Here is a 17,538-nt window from a genome sequence, read left to right on the forward strand (position 1 = left end):
GGCGCTGGCTGTGGGCTGCCCTGGCTGCAGTGCTGTGCCCACAGGCTGGGGACATGAGGGTCCCCCGGGGCAGAGCAACCCAGCCTGGGGTGGGGGGGGCAGGCACCCACCTGCTGTCAGCTGCAAACCGAGTGACCCCATCCCCGAGCAGAGAGACCCCCAGGCCCTGCCCCCTGCTCCCCCTGCCTCCCCTCCCCCGGGCAGGCTGCAATGGGCCCCTCTGCTCCCTGCTGTCCCCCAGCCCATCCCCCCTCCCTGCAGCCTCCCTGCCGGCCCCGCACCCCCCTTCCCCACAGCCCCTGCGACACCAGCTCACGGGGTGGAGCCCACTCCCCTTGCCCCCCAGGCAGAGCAGCCCCGCTAGCGTGTGGGGGAGGCGCAGGGCAGGGACCTGCTGTGATGACATCATGGCACGTGCCCCTCCCCCTCCCAGGACCTTCCCTGCCCCCACCCCGTGTCTCTCCCCTCTCATGGCCCCTGTGCCCAGACCGGGAATGCCCCGGGGATGAAGGGGCCGGTGGGGACGTCTCGCTTTCCTGTTCCCCCATTTCCTGTTCCCCCATTTCCCCGCGGGGGCGACGGTGACTCCCAGCCGGGACCGACCCGCGATTCCTGGGACGCGGCGAGTCCCCCGTGACCTCGGGACCCGCCTGCCCCCGCCCTGACCCGCGACTCTCTCCCCAGCGGACGTGACTCTGGACCCAGGGACGGCTCATCCCCACCTCGTCCTGTCTGCGAATCGGAGATGTGTGATAGACGGAGACACGCGACAGGATGTGCCCGACACCCCCGAGAGATTTGATCACTTATGTCTGTGTCCTGGGCGTGGAGGGGTTCACGGGCGGGAGGTGCTACTGGGAGGTGGAGGTGGGAGACAAGACGCGCTGGGCCCTGGGCGTGTGCAGGGAGTCTGTGCGCAGGAAGGGGAGGGTCACACTACACACCTGGCCTTGGATACTGGGTCATGCAGCTGCGGGCTGGGGGATACGAGGCCTGTCACCTCCCCCTGGACCCTCCTCCCCGTAAGCGTGCGGCCCAGGCGGGTGGGGGTTTTCCTGGACTACGAGGGGGGCGAGGTCTCCTTTTACAATGTGACCGACAGGTCCCATCTCTTCACTTTCACCGACTCCTTCTCCGGGACCCTGCGCCCTTACTTCTGTCCTCGTCTCAATGCTGGGGGCAGCAATGCGGCTCCCCTGACCCTGTGCCCGGTCCCAGCCGAGCCCTGAGCCAATCCCTGTGCCGGCCACGACCCGCGGCACAGACTGTCCCCCCCCCCCGCACCCGACTGCCAGCCCCTCGGTGCCTCGGGGGTGGGGGGGGCTGGGGTCTCCATCACAGGAGCTGCTCCCGCCTGGACCCTGCTGCTGCCCTGGCCCAGGGGTCGTCTCCCAACCCCCATGCACAGCGCCCCGCTGGGAGGGACCGGCTCCAAACTCTCATCCGTCACTTCCAAATCCCTGCATCCCTCGGGGGTTTCACTTGGTTACTGTGTTCCCCTCTCTCAGCGCTGTCCCCCTTTCCCCTCCCTCCCTCCATTCCCTTTTATATTTAAAATAAACACCTGTGCATTGCACACCTGCTCTATGCACATCATTTCTTGCCCTCTGGTGAGCTGAGCACTTGCTCCGGAAAGCTGGTGCATCTGGGATTCAGCGAGTCTGGCGGTGCTCAAGCTTTTGGGTGTGCGAGTCCAGGGCCACGCACCACGGGCCTCACGTGGGTGGGACGGCACAAGCGGCCCAGGCCCCGCACACGTCACACTGTGCCTGAGTGCCCGGGGTACAGGGTGCCGGGGGTGGGGGGCAGCAGGGAGGGGAGAACAGCATCCCCAGCGGTGCTCCTGGCGGTGCGGCCGCTACAATTTTTTCCCCTCCTGCCCCTGGGGTCGGTGCCCAGAGCATGTGCCCCAGTCTCCTACTTCCCTCTGCTACTGCCGGGGGCTCCCAACACCTCCAAACTTTCACCCAGCACCAGATCACTGGACCTGTGGGGATGGGTGACTTGGCCTGCAGGCAGGATCTGGCCCATGGGCCAGGGGTTGAGCCCTCCTGAGTCTATGAGGGGCATCTCGATCCTGCCGTCTGTCCGACTTCACGCTAACACAGCTAGCTGCCTCTCTCAGGCCACATCACTAGTTCTCCACTGGTTTTAGCCTCTTTCAACTCAAGGCACCCTCAGAAAATGTCTTTTCCCCCAGGAAACACTGCTGGGGCCAGCACAGTGGCTGCCCCAACCTCCCCTACCCCACAGATTATTGGTGCTATACTATATAGACAGATGCACCAAAATGCTCCGTCACTTGTAGCAACAAGTCTGCACATGTCTACACAGCAAAGCACTTTCTATTTTATACTGTTGCTTTTATTACACATTTACCAGATTCAGAAAGGAGGCGGCAGTGAACGCTGAGAAACATCCTCATCTGTTATGTGTTAACCAGCACCAAGCGTGCAACACGAGACTTGTCCTCAGACATGTGCTCAGTCGGTTGTGTTTTTATGCAACAAGGAGCAATTCCTTCCACGGCTTACCTTATACTGCAGTGTAAGCCTTCCCAGAGAGGCCCTGGGCACCTGCCCAATCTGAAAAAAAAAAGCATTTTCCTTCCTGTCAACATCAGGAATTGAAAGAGGATCCCCTACCCTGAAGGGGCAGAGCCTCAGCTGTGAGACGTTGTCATTGTTTCTCTGCAGTGAACTGAAGTCAGCCAAGGGTCTGTCCTGGGGAGAGGTCCGAGCTCACATGCTCCCAGCTCTCCGCAACAATTTGGGGGCTCTAGATGCGTATTTGTGCATGTGTTCGATATGTCCCCGTCCCACCAGAGGCTCAGGGAGCTCCCGTACAAGAACAGAGCAACTCAGCACACGGGAGAGGAGAAGAGAAAAGGGAGAGACGAGAGTAACACAACTTCAACGGGGAACGTGCAACAACCCGCTGTGCAACACGGCAGCCGAGTGTTGTGTCCCCAGACAGGAAGGTTTTACCCTGCTTCGGAAATACAGACTGAATCAATGAAGAGTCTTTCTGTGTTTCTTTTCCAAATCCCTCATCCAGGTTTCTTATCACTTCAGGAGGGGTTTGGTTTTTGTCTCAAATCCTATAGACATTTAGAGAAAGACGCGCCAGGTGTTGATCAAGGGCAAAAAAGACAAATGAGCGGTTTGTATGAACTGCTGATGCACACATTGCATTTGTAATCACAGACAATACCGACACCAGAATACTTGGGGGAGATGAGGAGTGAGTTTGTGGTGTAAAGACTAAAGCGTGTGCATCTGGATTGGGCCACCGCTTTGCTAAGGGACCTCTGTGCTGCAAACGAGCTCATGTAACGCCGCAAGCATTGGACCAGGCATTGGGAGGAGAACAGCTCTCCCTTTCCCTAAGCCCATCACTGGCATGTGTATTTAAAATAAATTGTTAGCAGCAAATTAACCAAAATCGACTCACAATGTTCGCCAGTGGAGAGAAGCTAAACCTTAATGTCACGTCTGAAGAGCTCCACTGCTCCGTGGCTATGTTTATCTTGAAACCGGTCACTTGAACTTGGTCCCCGTACTCCAAGGCATCTCGAGGATTTGGGCTCATTTCCAGCAGCATGCGACCTTGTCCCTGTCCGCTCTCCCTGCGACAACGAACAGCCCCCGCTTTCGAACGGTTGCCAGCAGAGACACCGCGCTCCCTTCTCCACCAGCATTACTAGCCACGCCTGGAGGGACGTTAGCAATGCCTACGTCTAACTTAAAATTAAAACAAAAGTAATTAACCCTGTGCTCTCAGCTACTATACTGAGATTTAACCTAACAGGCTGTGGAGAATGTCATTCGAGCGCTGGATTTTCTGTACCTAACTACAGAGCTAGGGACTGACTTTCCCTTAGAAATGTTAATTTTTAATCTCCATGTAGACAATGTAAGCTCTCTTCCTCGCATCACTCACTGACCTACACCCTAAAATTGGAAAAAAAACCAAATCATTGGAATTAGAGTCATATTTGGAAGACTGGTAAACTGCAGCTAAATACTCAGTATAAAACTTAAAATCTCTCAAGGGACAGCCACACAGGTCTGCTTCTCATGGGCACCGTTTCCAGTAGCCTGAAGGCACCGCTCAGCACACGGCCCTGACCCTCGGGGCTGTCTGGATGCAGGGGAAAGCCCCCAGGAGCTTTCCACCAAAAAACACAAGGCAGACGTGGAAGGGAGGAGGAGGATGTGTGTACCATTGCTCATACGTTACACCCCAATACTTTAAAACTGGATTTGTTGCTCTCGCTTGTTCTGTGAGGAGAATGGGAAAGAGTGTGATTGAAGAGAAGGGGAAGAGATGAATTAAAAGGAGCACAGGGTTAGAAATAAAGACAGGAAGAGAAAGACATTAAAGGGAGCGTGCTCTACAAAGGACAGGCTCATTTGAACACCACTCTTTGAAAGGCTTCCCCCAAAATTTCCCTTGTGCTACACAAAATATTGCCATGAAGAGCACATTTCTGTACTTTGTTTCTCTGTACATTGCTGCCACAACTGAGTTACACGCCATGCAGATGCAATGCTGCCTTCCCCAAGGAGCTCCAGGGAGCACGCTGCATTCAGAGGGAAACCTGTGCGATGTGACAGAGCGCACAACGACTCCTGGGAGGGCACAGGGTGGGATTGTTTTCTTGTTTTAAAGTTCAGACCACTTGGAAGAAGAGCTGACATGAGAATATAACAGCGTACAGGTGTTGCACTCGTATGTGGAGAAAGACTGATTGAGAGCGGACGAGACCTACAACGAGCAGATCTTTTCTGTCTGCAGTGGCCCACGATTAGGCTGAAAGGGATTACTGAATGAAACGTGGCATTGAACAATACAGCATCCATTGTGTTGTTTAATTATGTAAAAGGTAATTGTACAGTGCCGATGACACCAAACTTTGGGGCAAAGCATCCATGCCAGAAGATAGGCGGGTGATCCAGGCTGACCTGGACAAGCTCAGCAAATGGGCAGACGAGAACCTCATGGTGCTTAACACCAAAAATGCAAGGTTCTCCACCGTGGGAGGAAAAACCTGCAGCACCCTTATAGGCTCAGCAGTGCTACGTTGGTTAGCACTACAGAAGAAAAAGACTTGGGGGTCATCATTGACCACGAGATGAACATGAGCCCGCAATGCGATGCTGCGGCTAGTAAAGTGACCAAAATGCTGGCGTGCATCCATAGATGCTTCTAGAGGAAATCCCGGGATGTCATTCTCCCCTTGTACTTGGCCGTGGTGAGGCCGCAGCTGGAGTACTGCGTCCAGTTTTGGGCTCCACAATTCAAAAAGGATGTGGAGAAGCTTGAGAGAGTCCAGAGAAGAGCCACGCGCATGATCAGAGGTCAAGAAAACAGATCTTACGATGACAGGCTGAGAGCCATGGGACTCTTTAGCCTGGAAAAGCGCAGGCTCAGGGGTGATCTGATGGCCACCTATAAGTTTATCAGGGGTGACCACCAGGATCCAGGGGGAACGTCTGTTCACCAGAGCGCCCCAAGGGATGACGAGGTCGAACGGTCACAAACTCCTGCAAGACCGCTTGCAGGCGGGACATAAGGAAGAATTTCTTTCCTGTCCGAGCCCCCAAGGTCTGGAAGCAGTCTGCCATCGGAGGTGGTTGAAGCACCTACATTAAACACCTTCAAGAGCAAATTGGATGCTTATCTTGCTGGGATCCTATGACCCCAGCTGACTTCCTGCCCTTTGGGCAGGGGGCTGGACTCGATGATCTCCCGAGGTCCCTTCCAGCCCTTATGTCTATGAAATCTATGAAATGGCAACAAAAAAGTGTGTTTTGTAGTTGTTCCTCTGTGTGCTCCAGGGTAAGTGTTTGCAGCAGAAGCCTGGGACTTCTTCCATGGATTTAAGAAGGGTAAGATGCTTCAGAGTTCATACTCAGTTAGGATAAAGTTAAAAAAAAAGGCTGAAAGGGATTACTGAATGAATTATGGCAATGAATAATACAGCATCCATTGTGTGCTTTAATTAGATATATAAAAGGTAATTGTACAGTGCTCCATAATTACTGATTTAGAAACAGCTGCCAAATTGTGCACGGAGGACACAGCTGCATTGCAGACATGTCTGGGAGAGCGCTGGAGTGAAACCCCTGGGGTGCCTGGAAAAGCCAACTCCGGACTGTGGGAGAAGCCGGCTGGTTTGACATGTCTGCTAGTAAGATCAAGGGTCAAGCAGTTAACCACCTTGATATGAGCCGCCCTCGTTAGGATTCAGAGTCAACACACCGATGCATGCACAGGGCAGCTACGAACTTGGAGCTAGTCACAGACTTGTAGGAAAAAGAGGCTAAAAGGGACGCGGGAGGTCAGTTCGTCTATCTCCTGCTCAGGGCAGGATCAGGCCAGTGGGAACCGTGCCCCACAAATGTCTGTGCGACCTCCACGGCGACCCCTCCCCAGACAGACTTCACAACCTCTCTGTGTCCGTGTTTAATCCCCCTCATTGCTAGCAAGCCCTTCCTGCGCTTCGGCTCCGGAAGGCGTCGGCACCAGGAAAGTTCGGCAGTAACAGCCGCGCAGCCAGCGTGACGGCAAACGATTGAGCTGCTAGAATAAATCCAGATTGCCCCGAACAGAAGCAATCGAATCGATCCTCATCTCCATGTGCAACCCAGAGCCCTCATCTGCCCCACGGCTGACCCCCGACCGAGTCACGGCCACGCGGGGCTGCTCTGACTTCTCTCCTCCGGCAGCTTTTCTCCTGAGCGCCACGGCTGGAGAGTGGGGTTGGCTGCAGCCGTGTTGGGCTGAGGACGTGGGCAGGCCCGGTTCCTTGGGCAGGTGTGATATCTCCTATTACACCAACTAGATAGCTAGAGAAATTGTTCATTGCCAGCACTGAGGCACAGACGCCCTTCTTCAGGCACAAGGAAACTCTGCCTGATGGCTGGAAACTTAATTAAACAGGATGCTCATCATCACCTTCCTGGCTGAAGGAAACGGCCTTTACATGTGCCACAAAGGTGTGGTTAGCTGAAAGCCCCTGGTTGTCCGTGCAGAAATATTGCTGGAGGTTGGAAATCTCTGACATCTTTGCAGAGGACCAGCGACACGAGCGGCTACGCCTTCCCCTGGACGGGATTCGTGGCATCAGATCACAGCAGGGCGCGCTGGGTTTGCTCGTAGGGAGCACGGCGCAGGACTCGGTCTCTTCTGTAACCCGCACGGGGTGAGGAACGGGTGTGCTGGGGGGAGCAGATCGAGGCCCCCAGCGTGAGGGGGGGACCAGGGCTGGGGCAGGAGCAGGGCCGGGGGCAGGCGCTGCCCAGGTGGGGCACGGTGCAGCACAGAACGGAGCCGCGAGTGCCTCATCCGGGGGGCGCGAGGGGGAGGTACGCACCCCCAGGAGAGGCATGGGGGGGCATGTGCCCCCAATCTGTACACGGGGCGGGGGCAGGCTGGGGTGTGCTGGTCTCTTCCTGGGGGCAGGGCTGGGCCCGGGCTGGCTCAGAGTAGGAGGGGTGGGACGGGTAGCAGCGCTGCGGGGGGGCGGGGTATAAGGAGGCTACGGCAGATTTCGGGTGGCTGCGGCCCCATCCATACACCCCTGTCCCGGTGCTACCAGCGCCTGCCCCAAGCACAGCCCCACCCCAGCCCCCCACCAGAGAAAGGCTGACACAGCCCCCGGCTCTGCCCCCAGCCTGCCCTCGCCCCATGCACAGATCTGGGGGGCACATACCCCCAGCCCCTCCCCCGGGGGTGCATACAGCACAGAAGCCGCCCCCTCCCCTGTGCCCTGTGGACGAGCCGCACCCTGTCCTGCCCTGGCTGGGCAGCGCCTGCCCCTGCCCCTGCCCCTGCCCCTACTCCCCCCTCCCTCGATCTGCCCCCAGACACCTTCCCCAACACTGACCAGCCAGATGCTGCGGTCCAAGCTGCCGGGCTGCAGACCAGCCAGCAGATCCGTATTGCCCGCTTTGGTATCGGCCATCCGTATCGGCCCCAAAATCTTTATCGATACAGCCCTAAGAAAACCAGTCGCCCACATCCACTGCCAATCATTAAACCAGGCTCCTATCCACACCCTCACACACCCACCTCCACCAGTAAATCCCTCAGTTCCTGAAACCAGTTTCCCTTCAACCGTCATTTCTCAGCCCTTTTGGGGGGTGGAAAAGAGCCCTGCACCAATTAAACACATGGTGAGTATGCGGGGACAATGGTTCCTTCTCGGCCTCTTGAAGGCTCAGAGATCGAAAACGTTTTCTATTCGTGGTGTAGCCGACATCCCTCAGTGCTGGGTGCATTTAGATGAGGGTCCCTCGTTATCTGGCCCCGTGCTCAGTGACATCTTGGCTACTGAATCCCTCCCAGCAGGAGCCTCTTTGGAGAACGGCGGCTCGCCCTGGCGCAGGAGAGCGGCGCAGGCCTCTGCAGCGAGCGCCGTGGTGCGCCCTTCTCACGCTGCTCGCCGTGGTTTCAGGGCATCACTGCTGAAGCCCTGCACTGCTTCTGGGTGATTTTTACCAAGCCAGGCACCAAACACCTCCCAGCCTGGGAAAAGACAAGAAAAGAAACACATTTGGCTGCCGGGGATAAACTGAGCAACTCCGCACTTGAAAGCTCACAAGAAGGATGTGGTGGGGCACTTCGCATTTCAGTACGGATCCCGGAAGAGGCAATTGCCATTTACTCCAGCCTAACCTGGCTACAAAGGACAAGCCAGAGTATGGCGCAGGCTCATCCCAGAAAACCGATCCACGTTTTATCCGCAGATCCAGAGACTTTACCTGAACCCATCAGCCTGGCACACGGAGGGCACGCGTCCTCGCAGCCCACCCCCGGGCTCCCCGTACACTCCTGGGGTCTCCTCGACTCCATCTGCCGCGGCACATTTATTCTGGTGGGAGCCTGACAGGCCTCGGTGCCCACAGGGAGGCGGGGGGAGAAGAAACCCGGGTTTAGAGAAACCCGCTTGCGGAAGAGAAGGGCGGGAGCATTTGGACACCCACACAAAGGGGCTGCGGAGAGAGGAGGTGCTGTCCTGCGACAACTCCGGCGCTGCGAGGCATCAGGTGCACGGTGAATAAGGACACGGCGGCTGACAGGCGCCGCTCCCCTGACGCACGGCCAGGAAGGAGGCAGGGATCGGCCCCCCAGCCCAGCCCGGGAGCAGGGGACGCAGCGAACCCTCAGAGCAGCGGGGTTTTATAGAGCGATCGTGTCGTGGCTGTGAAGTGCAGGCAGGGCTACGAGACGGGGCCTTAGCCCCCGACCCCCCGGGCTCTTACCTTCCCGTGGCTGGGGATGGGCTGGAGCAGCCCCCCAAGCACAGGGCGCCCCGTCTCCATCCCAGCCTCCGTCTCCCAGCCCGTCGCACCGGGGCGCAGGAACTGCTGCGTCTCACGTCCACGCCCGAGAAGAGCCACCGCGGCTCCCACCTCCCGCGGAAATCTCAGCGGCTCGAAAAGGATAAAAGGAAGTGGGAATAAAAAGTCGAGCTCCAGGCAGCCAGGACAGGAGCCGCGGTGCTCGGCTCTGCACGCGCCGGTGCCAAAGACAACTCGTCTCAGTGCTCCTGCTCAGTCCTGCGCCCCCCAGCAGCTCCCCAGGACCCCCCAGGATGCCCGAGAGGTAAAACTGAGCTGCTCCCCCTCCCCTGCAACGAAAGCCACCGCGGGGCATCGGGGGTCGTGCCCCCGCGCAGGGCCGACCTGCTACTTGAGCCGCCCCCGGCACACTCATGGCACCGCTGGGAGCAGACGCCAGGACGAAAACCGGAGCCCCGAGCGCCCCGGAGGAGAGGAGCCGGGCCCGGGGGGGCGGGTGCCCCCACCCGAGGGTGCAGCAGGCCCGAGCGGCTGCCCGCACCCACGCCGGCCCAGCCCCGGGGCGCGCAGACCCGCGGGGCCCGGCCTGGTGCGCGCAGCGCGGCTCCGCCACGGCCCGGGACGCGCCCAGCACCCCCCCCCCCACCCCCCCACCCTGCCCGGGCACCCGCTGCGCGGCTCCGCCAACCTGGGCGGGGGGGCGAGCGGGGGGAGACCGGCTCTGCCGGGCGGGGGGCCGGGGGGGGGCCGCCGGACGGGGGGGCGAGCGGGGGGGGGGGAGACCGGCTCTGCCGGGCGGGGGGGCCCAGACAGACAGACAGCGGGGACTTGTGCGCCCACCGCGACTCTCCGCCAAGAAACCCGTGTCTGCGCCGGGCTGCCCCCCCCGCCCCGCACCCCCTGCAGCCCCCCCGCACGGGAAACACCGGTGCTCGGCGCCCCGCACGGTACACCCCGGGCCGGCCCGTCTGTCCCGCGAGTCCCGGCCCCCGACCCCCGTGTGCAGGGCCCGGCCGGGGGGGAGGGGGCGGCGCGGGGAGCCCCGGCCCCGGGGGGGCGGGGGGGCGCTGCAGGGGTGCACCGGGGAGTTTGCCCCGCCCCCGCAGCCAGCCCGGGCACTCCGGGGGGGGATTTCCGGGGGCGGGGCGAGCACAGCGGAGCCGGCCGCAGCAGCACGACCCTCCTCGCGGGTCCCGGCGCCCCCCCCACCCGGGCGTGCGTGCGTGCGTGTGCGTGTGCGTGTGTCTGCGGGCACGTTTTTGCCCGCTGGTTCATGTGCGTGCTTGCACGTGTCGGTGTGCATTCACGTACGCCTGTGCGTGCATGTGCGCGCATGTCTGTGCGTTCATGTGTTTATGTGTGTGTGTTTGTGTGCGTGTGTGTGTGTGCATATGCGCATGTGCCTTGGGGGTTATGCCTGTGTGCATGTGCCTGGGTGTGTGTGTGTGCATGCATGCAGGCATGTGTTTATGCATGTGTCTGTGCTTGTGTGTGTGTGCCTTTGTGTTTGTGCATGAGCATCTCTCTGCATGTGCATAAGCCTGTCTGTGCATGTGTGTGTGTGTGTTCATGGCAGGAAGAGTGTATTTGTGTCTGTGTGTCCATGTGCAGAGAGTGAGTGTGTAGTGTGCACTGGTCTGCATGTCTGTGGTCTGTCCATGTGCATTCATGCATCTGTTCATGGCATGACCCGTGCAGAGAGCTGGTGAGTCATGCAGGACGCGTGTGCGCGGCGGCGTGGGAGGAGAGTGGCGGAGGTCAGCGGGAGCTCCCACAGACGCTGGCGCTGCCGGCAGAGGGGGGTGAGCGCTGACCAGGGGTCGGCGACCCCCCCAGACGCTGCCGGCAGTGTCAGCGGTGCCTTTCTGTAGGGGCTGCACCCCCATGCTCAGGGGTGCACGTGCATCCATGTGCACCCACTGCTCTTCGCCCTGGTGGTGAGTAGCGTGTGTGCCTGTCTGTGTGCACACTTGTGTTCATGGGTATTTAGCCATAATGAGAGACGGGGAGGTAGGTACCAGGGAGAAGAGGGGGGCGTGTGCCCCCACCACCAGCCCAGCAGGGTCTCCCCAGCCTCCCCTGCCAGCACCCGGGGGGGAAGGGCCCCCCTCACCCCGCTGTAGCCCAGGGCCCCAATACACATGAACCCGCGGGCGGGGGGGAGGGTGGATGACGACACATGGATCTGCACCCGGAGCCTGTCATTCTGGACGAGCAATGTGCTAGCACTGTCTCTAAACGTGCAAGTTGAACATTTCATTAAAAAATCTGCTTCACGCCCAGTAGGGAAACCACACGCGTGTTCATGTTTGCTTGGACATTGCAAGGGGCAATATCCCGTCCGCCTCTGGGAGCTGCAGGTCTGCACTGCCCCTGGCATTGAGATCTGCCTGATCGAGGAGGCGGTTTCCCCAGACATTTCATTGTTCCTGGCACTTAAAAAAAAGGGCAAAAACACCCCTGCCAGATACACACAATGGCAAATTCCAGCCCTGCAATGAACTATACATTATGATTAGTGCTTAAAGCGTACCGTTTTACCAGCCTTCAGATCAGCCCTCGGAGACTTCACATGTTCTCATGAGAGCACACTACCAATCTCCAAGGTGTTTAGCACATCACTACTGCTTTATAGTTGTTTTTAAAAATGTTTGAGATGAACTGATCTCACCAAGGTGAAAAACCTACTTTTTATTCTTCTCCTTCACACCCCTTTTCCAAACAAGGCCGTGGAGCCTGCATAAAAACGGATTATGTGTTTTGCTCTTCTGTGACAAAAGGGATTTTATACAATGTTTTTGTGCCGCTGGTTCTGTTAGTAGGACACCGCGAGTTCATTGAATCATACAACACGGGGCAGGAAGAGATGTCGGGAGGCCGTGTAGTCACCCCCTACTCAAGGCAGGATCATCCCCTACAAACCCTCCAGCCAAGCATCGAACCTGCTCTTACACATTTGCAAGCACTGGGATTGCACAACTCTCATAGTTTCATAGTTTCATAGTAGCTAGAGTCGGAAGGGACCTAGGTAGATCATCTAGTCCGACCCCCTGCCTTAGCAGGAAAGAGCACCGGGGTCAGATGACCCCGGCAAGGTGCTCATCTAACTTCCTTTTAAAAATCCCCAGGATAGGAGCCTGCACCACTTCCCCTGGAAGCTGGTTCCAGGCCCTAGCCACCCTGACTGTGAAGTAGCGCCTCCTAATATCTAATCTAAACTTACCCTCCGCCAGTTTGTGACCGTTATTCCTGGTCACTCCTGGCAGCGCACGGGGGAACAGGGACTCCCCCAATACCTGCTGATCCCCCCTGACCAGTTTGTAGCAGGCCACAAGGTCCCCCCTTAGCCTTCTCTTGTGGAGGCTAAACAGGTTCAGGTCCCGTAACCTATCCTCATAAGGCCTGCCTTGCTGACCCCTGATCATACGAGTGGCCCTCCTCTGGACTCTTTCCATATTGTCCACGTCCCTCTGGAAGTGTGGCGCCCAGAACTGGACGCAGTACTCCAGCTGCGGCCTGACCAGTGCCGCATAGAGGGGGAGGATCACCTCCCTGGACCTGCTCGAGATGCATCTGTGGATGCATGACAGGGTACGATTGGCCTTCTTGACTGCCTCCCCACACTGCCGGCCCATGTTCATCGTGGAGTCAATGACGACTCCAAGATCCTTTTCCGTCTCCGTGCTGGCAAGAGGGGAGTTCCCCAACCTGTAAGTGTGGTGCCGGTTCTTCCTCCCCATGTGCAACACCTTGCACTTATCAGTGTTAAACCCCATCCTATTCTCATCCGCCCACCGTTGCAACCTGTCAAGGTCAGCTTGTAGCCTATTGCACCCTTCTAGTGCACCCACATCCCCCCACATCTTAGTGTCATCAGCAAACTTGAACAGGGTGCTTTCTACCCCCTCATCCAAGTCACTGATGAAGATGTTGAACAGTGCGGGCCCGAGGACCGAGCCCTGCGGGACCCCACTGCCCACATCCTTCCAGGTCGAGAAGAACCCATCCACTACCACCCTCTGGGTGCGGCCCTCCAACCAGTTGGCGACCCATTTGACTGTGTGGGCATCGACACCACAGTCTCCCAGCTTTTTGATGAGGACAGGGTGAGAGACAGTGTCGAAAGCCTTCCGGAAGTCCAAAAAGACTACATCCACAGCAACCCCTGCGTCTAATGATTTGGTGACCTGATCGTAAAAGGCCACCAGGTTGGTCTGACAAGACCTGCCACTGATGAACCCATGTTGGTTGCCCCTGAGCATGCATTCCCCCGCAAGGCCCTCCTGGATGTGTGCCAGGATAATTTTTTCAAATAGCTTACCCGGGATTGAGGTAAGACTAACTGGCCTGTAATTTCCCGGGTCCTCTTTTTTTCCCTTTTTGAAGATAGGGACCACATTGGCCCTCTTCCAGTCCTCCGGCACCTCGCCAGAGCACCACGAGTGCTCATAGAGCCGCGCCAGGGGTCCCGCAATGACCTCAGCCAGTTCCTGTAGAACCCTAGGGTGAAGATCGTCCGGACCAGCGGACTTGAACACGTCCAGCCTCTCCAGAAGTACCCTAACTAACTCCTCGCTAACCCTTGGCCCAGGCGTGTCTCTCTCGGGGCCCGAGGGGGGCCCAGCAGGGAGGTGGCTGAACTGGTCCCTACTTAGGAAGACAGAGGCAAAGAAATCGTTAAATATGTTAGCTTTGTCATCTGGCGTGATGACTAAGTTGCCCATCGTGTCCTGCAGGGGCCCCACATTACCCGGGACCCTCTTTTTACCCCCTATGTATTTGAAGAAGGACTTCTTATTGTCCTTAATCCGGGAAGCTAGTCCTATCTCCAACTCTGCCTTGGCCCTCCTGACTGCCCCCCTACATCCTCGGGCGACTATAACATAGTCCTTCTTGGCGATGACCCCATCTCTCCATTGGGTGTATGCCTCCCTTTTAACAAGGAGACATTCCCGGATGCTCTTAGTGAGCCATGGGGGTTTATGTGCCCTCCTGCTCCCTTTGACCCTTGTTGGGATTACCTCCCTTTGGGCATGGAGGATCATCTCCTTAAGGAGCAACCACTCACCTTGGACATCTGGCTCCCTTCCCCTCTGGGTCCTCAGCGCTTCCCCAACGATCCTCCTTAGCTTGTTGAAGTCAGCCCTCCTAAAGTCTAGGGCTGTTGCCTTGCTGCAGCCCTTTGCCACCTTACGCTGGATGGTGAATTCCAGCAAGCGATGATCACTGTCTCCCAGGTGGCCCATCACCCGCAGCCCCCTCACCAGGTCATCACCCGTGGCCAGCACTAGGTCCAACAAGGCGTCTCCCCTGGTGGGACTGTGCACCTCCTGGGCTAGATGGAGGTCCTGCAGTCTGGCTAAGAACCGACGTGAGCGATCAGACTTGGCTGACTGCTCCTCCCAGCAGATGTCTGGGAAGTTCAGGTCCCCCATGATGACCACATCTGGCTCTGGGAAGCCTGTTTCAATGCTCAAAAAGAAATTACACTCATACAGTGGGAAAGGTCTAATTTCAAACCTAAATATCTCCTGCTGCAATTCTTCATTGACTCCGAGTCTGTTTCTGTGGCGGAAGCAAACAGGACACGTCTCCATCCTCTCCGTGGCCACCTTCCGGTGTTTGAAGACAGCGAGCTCTCAAGGACTAATCCTGGAGCACAATCATTCAGCCAAGATGCATCCATCTCCCAGTGCTGTCATCTCAAAAGAAAGAGGTACCGTCATTATTGTTAAAGAACCAGGCAGGAAAGGAAAAATCAGGATGGTAGGCAAGGAGCAAGACCTCCAGGCCCAGTGAGCACATGATATCCATGGAAAGAGCCTTGTCAGCCACCGCCCCGGTGAAAGGGCTGTGTGAGCAAAGGCAGAAGAGGGAGGTCGAGGACGCGGCTGTGTTTAATCAGTTCATCCTCCAGAAAGGGAAAGGGGTTGAAGGGAACTGAGGGAAGTTGCCCATGAAGGTGGTGAAATGCTGAGAGCCTGGGAGGACACACACCAGCACAAGGCCCAATGGAGGCGGCAAGTAACCCAGTGCATTTCTCCAGCTCAGAGCTGGGAGCCAGCGGGACCCCCCGGCTACAGACACAGCGGTGACAGTCACCGCAGGGGACACGTGTGAGATGGACCTGGGCCGTCTGCTCTCTGTGCATGGACAAGAAATGGTGTGAGTTGGGAGCTGTTGTTGGAGTCCCTTTCCTCATCCGCTGTCACAGTGTCCTGGAGGGAAACCCTCGCAGGGGCCAGTCCTGGCTGAAGCCCCTGCAAGCCCGTTGCTGGTCTCACGCCCGTGGCTGGTGCAGCGGTGTGGCCGACACGGCCGAGATGTGCCCGCGGGGAGCCCCGGAGAACGCGACGCGTCACAACGGCCTCTTCCAGACCCGGCTCGTCGCTGTGCCGCTCGTGGAGACGCACACGGCTGTTGAACTGCTCCCAACGTGTCACTGGCTGGGGGTGAGGTGACAGCTGTGCCCGTGCTGTGGCCCTGACCTCAAGGGGTAAGTGTGGGCACCCGGCTGAGCGTGCTGCCGTGGGCAATGAGGGGGGTTTGCACCCACACTTGGGGAGTCCTAGGGGCAGGTGACTTGTGGCTGGGGGTATTGTCACTTTTATGCTTTCATTTCTTTCCCGAACGTGACTGTCCCCTCCCTACAGCCCGACTACCAGCTCCCCAGTGGCCCCAGAGTGGGGGGCAGGTCAGTGGGGCAGGGCTGGGTTCTCCATCACAGGAGCTGCTCCAGCCTGGACCCTGCTGCTGCCCAGGCCCAGGAGTCATCTCCCAATCCCCACACACAGGGGCGATGCATAGGCGGTGCACACAGGTGCCGCCGACACTGTCAGCAGTTACTGCAGGCAGTCCACGGTCAGCCCTGGCTGCCACTCATGCTGCTGGTGGTGCCTGCGGGTCGTCATTGACCCCTGGTCAGCACTCACCACCACCACCCCCTGCTGCCAATAGTGCCGACAGCATCTTTGGGAGCTCCCCACTAACCACCACTGGGGTCCAGCAGCCACCGATGCAGCCATGCCCTCCCCAGCCACTGGAGGCACATGTCATTCATGCCTGCACGCATAGCACCCCCCCGGGACGGACCGTTTCTGAACTTTCATCCTTCACTAACATCACTGCAGTCCCTCTGAGGTTTTTATTTTGTTAATTTGTTTGCCTCTCTCACTACTGTTTCCCTTTCCCCTCCCATCCTCTCCCCTCCCCTCCCTTCATTCCCTTTTATATGTAAAATAAACACCTCTGCATTGCGCACCTGCTCTCTGCACATCATTTCTTACCCTCTGATGAGGTGAGCGCTTGCTCCTTAAAGCTGATGCACCTGGGATTCAGTGAGTCTGGTGGTGCTCAAGCTTTCTGGTGTGCGAGTGCAGGGCCACGCACGACGGGCCTCGTGTGGGTCATGTCCCAGCCACCTGCAGAGGGTTGGGGATTGAGAGTATGGTCAGGGGGAGAAAGGTAAGAAAGATTTATTGACTTAACAAAAACACAACTACACATAGTAACAAGACAAACAACGACAGACAAAAGCAATTCATGTCGGCAACTTATCAGCAGTCCCCTCTGATGCCTGATATGCAGCAAGTTCCTCTTTCCACAAAGTTCAGCGAAGTCACGCGTCCCCAATCAGCGCTGTCCGAGGGGTACCGGGGAATGCAGTTCTTGGGCTCCTCAAGGTCCATGGGCCCACTGGTCCAGGCAACAGCTAACTAATCCTTTCCACAGAGCTGCATCTTCCTTCTGAATAGTTTCCAGATATTCCAGCTAATTTATAGCTTCTAAAGGACACTGATAATGTACGACCACTCAGATTCCTTTTACTTCAACTGTCCTTAGCCTGACCAATAGCAGTACAAGCCTTGCATGCCTTTGATAAGGTCATTTTAACAGTGCCACAGGGCCTTACTACTTCTAGGCTTTGCTAAATTTACTAGGCCTTACTACATCTTAAACTTTAATTAGGTTTTAGCAACAACATATAGCTTAATATCTAAAGAAATACAGAAAACCACTTGGTCTAATCTTCATAGAGCCTTCAGCAAGCACCTTTATCACACAGACATACTTTTCAGCTGCCACAGGTCAGCTTGCACAAAGGGCCCAGGCCCAGCACAGTCACATGGTGCCTGAGTGCCCGCGGTACAGGATGCCTGGGGGTGGGGAGCAGCACGGAGGGAAGAACAGCATCCCTAGTGGTGCTCCTGGCAGTATAGCCACTAGT

At 57.5% G+C, this 17,538-nt stretch overlaps 2 protein-coding genes across 4 annotated transcripts in view; one reads left to right on the forward strand and one right to left on the reverse strand.

The window, feature by feature from the left end:
* The window catches only part of LOC149875538 (uncharacterized), a 246,051-nt gene extending 235,667 nt beyond the window's left edge, over positions 1–10,384 (reverse strand). The window contains exons 1-4 of one of the 3 annotated variants that reach the window (XR_016439692.1): positions 10,238–10,384; positions 9,273–9,443; positions 7,895–8,535; positions 5,877–7,226 (exon numbers count right to left, since the gene is read on the reverse strand). The gene's annotated coding sequence lies outside the window, so the exon portion shown is untranslated. Of the gene's footprint in view, positions 7,227–7,894; positions 8,536–9,272; positions 9,962–9,999; positions 10,049–10,237 lie in introns of those variants that run through there. The other 2 variants (XR_016439693.1, XR_016439691.1) reach the window with 2 other exon arrangements.
* Positions 1–17,538, forward strand: part of LOC149875546 (tripartite motif-containing protein 6-like) — a 139,532-nt gene that overhangs the window by 44,274 nt on the left and 77,720 nt on the right. The gene's annotated exons all lie outside the window — the stretch shown is intronic.

This window comes from Crocodylus siamensis, chromosome 1 (assembly GCF_052110815.1).
Source record: "Crocodylus siamensis isolate JL-2025a chromosome 1, ASM5211081v1, whole genome shotgun sequence".
In the NCBI taxonomy this organism is placed as follows: Eukaryota; Metazoa; Chordata; order Crocodylia; family Crocodylidae; genus Crocodylus; species Crocodylus siamensis.